This window comes from Lactuca sativa, chromosome 8 (assembly GCF_002870075.4).
Source record: "Lactuca sativa cultivar Salinas chromosome 8, Lsat_Salinas_v11, whole genome shotgun sequence".
Lineage (NCBI taxonomy): Eukaryota > Viridiplantae > Streptophyta > Magnoliopsida > Asterales > Asteraceae > Lactuca > Lactuca sativa.
The window spans coordinates 289332012-289334510 of NC_056630.2; the positions used below are offsets into that span (position 1 = coordinate 289332012).

Genomic DNA, 2499 nt, shown 5'->3' on the forward strand with positions numbered 1-2499 from the left:
ATATTAATAAACTTCATTGGTTTGGCGTTAGAAAAGTAAAAAATGAATAAACATTATTTACCCGATAAATGTTTAAACATTATTTACCCCATATTTACATATTTACTATTTACCCCATTTTTTGCTTCGGAAAAAAGCAAAAAAATGAAAGTGGATTGGCGATGCTAATGCTCAAAAATATTAATAAATTTCACTGGTTTGGCGTTAGAAAAATAGAGTCTGTAAATTCAGGAGCACATTTAGCAATTTTGGTGCCTTGGTGGTCAATTTTCAAAAGTCAAAGAAAAGGTGGTCTTAGGGTGATAAATACTCTGATAAAGAGGTCATTTTACCGAATAACTATACAACGCAACGGTATTACTTATTGGATTAATTATTTGTAAAGATGAACACAATACACACTTTATTAAAAGTTTCATATAAATGTAATTGCATTTATATGACGTTAAAAGCCTCGTTATTTAAAATCAAATAAAGAGATTGATTTCAAGGGGTCTAGGGAAGTAATTTCAGTAAAATCAAATATACCAGGAGACAGGTAACATCGATGCAATGGTAGACACATCGAGCTGTTAAATACTGGCGATAAAAATACTTAATTTATGCTCCGGAAACTTGAATTTCTCTCATTTAAATGTGAGAGAGTTCACCATAATGAAGCAACAAAACATAAACTAAATCAAGTAAACGAATGTGCTTTCGATGTAGAGAATAAAGATGTTCCAAAACCACAAAAGATCAGACTACAGGTTAAGTATTGTAGACTTTATAAAGAGCGGATAAATCCGGTGGCTGTTGGAGGTTTAATTTATGCTTTCGTTGACACGTCCGCCGGGAGCCGGCAAACGTAACGCCTATCAAAAGCAACGACAAACGCACATCGTAATACAAAGGAAATAAACAGAGATTTTAAATTACCGGCGAACTGTGGAGGCGGAAGGCGACCTGTAAGCCGTTGGAGAGCGATGGAAGGGATTAGTCCATGTCTAGGGTTTTATAGACGCGCACACGATAAATGACCTAAAAGAAAGAGAACCAGTTGCTATTTGGGCCTTTACATGTAACCTCACGATCACGAAGTTGTCTTTTGGGTTAAATTTCAAGGCTAATAAATAAAAACCAACATATTTGGGCCGATGCGTAATCCAATTTTTATTTATAAAAAAAAAAAAAAAAAATACTTAAATCTTTATAAAAGTTTTATTATGACCATTATAGCATATAAATACATGCAATGTTCCATTTTTGTTGTTCTAACAAGTTTCTTGATGTTGCTTCCATCTAATGATATTTAAGCTCTTCCAAATAGTACTTGATTTGGTCGCCATGGTTCTTACCTAGCAGCCTCGAGACATCACATGTTCGTTTGGTATGGTTTGGTTTGTCCGATTGCCTTTTTGAGATAGACAATCTCTTTTGTGAACTGTTTATCAAGTTTCTCCCACTCATGAACTCGCTTTTTCTTAGCTTCGAAGAATAACCGCATAAATTTTGTAAAGCATCACCCACGTTCGAAATAATAATAAACTATGTTTCAGATGCTTTAACATCTTGGACTATTGATAAGATGAGGTCCATTATTTCCTCCAATTGTCTGACTTTGTTTCGGACACACTAGACACTAGATTTCATGGCTTCTTTGTGCTTTGGTGAATGTTTTTTTGTGGATGCATAAGATGATTCAGTTGGTTGGTTTTCTTTTGGCTTAGAGTACTGTGAATGTGTTAGTTGTGGCTTGACTTGGGTTTCATAAAAATGTGTTGTTGTGGATATGTGGATGTGGACACGGCGATTGGATAATACTTAAATTATCTTTAGTGGAGAATTAAGTTCTACTGATCGTGTGTTCTGCATAGTCTTTTTTATGTCTTTTTTGATGGGTTTCGAGCCTCTTTAGATCAAACAAATGGCAGCGGAAACGACAAACAATTATGATCTAAACTTGAAATCTATAGGATCTAAACTCACTAATCTATGTAACTTAGTAGAACTCTTAAGTAAAACATACATTTTATTTCTTAGATAATTTCTTCTTTTGTCAAGCCAGTGGATTGAACTAAATAACCCAAAAGAGAGATCACTTTATGTGATCGCACCCAAGAAGCAAACAAGAAGTAGATCCAAGTTATCCTCGAACTTCAGGCACAAAACATAATCGAAGTCTCGATTATGTTGTTAGGCCATGTCGTGGGGATTAGATAGTCACTGTGACATCCCCTTTCATGGCCAAAAAAGATCGGTTTTGTTTGTGCTTTATAAAAATCAGAGTGCCTCTTTTAATAAAAATGTTACAGAATTTGTTCCCAGAAAAACATGATAAATGTGTTATCAAAGCATTTCCGAAGAAATGTATTTTAGTCCTTTTAAAACTTTGGGATGTCATCGTCAATATAGAAACATAAGCATAAACAAAACTTACATTTATTTACACTAGTGATCTATATCTCTTTTAAATCTCTTAGTGTAAAGTAGTTTCATATCGATACATGTGATACAAAT

At 34.0% G+C, this 2499-nt stretch overlaps 1 non-coding gene across 1 annotated transcript; it reads right to left on the reverse strand.

Moving 5' to 3' along the window:
• Positions 1 to 520: 520 nt before the first annotated feature.
• LOC111877547 (small nucleolar RNA snoR137) lies at positions 521 to 664 on the reverse strand. The gene has a single exon (XR_002845457.1). It is a non-coding gene; the product is annotated as a small nucleolar RNA snoR137 (small nucleolar RNA).
• Between the last annotated feature and the right edge of the window lie 1835 nt (positions 665 to 2499).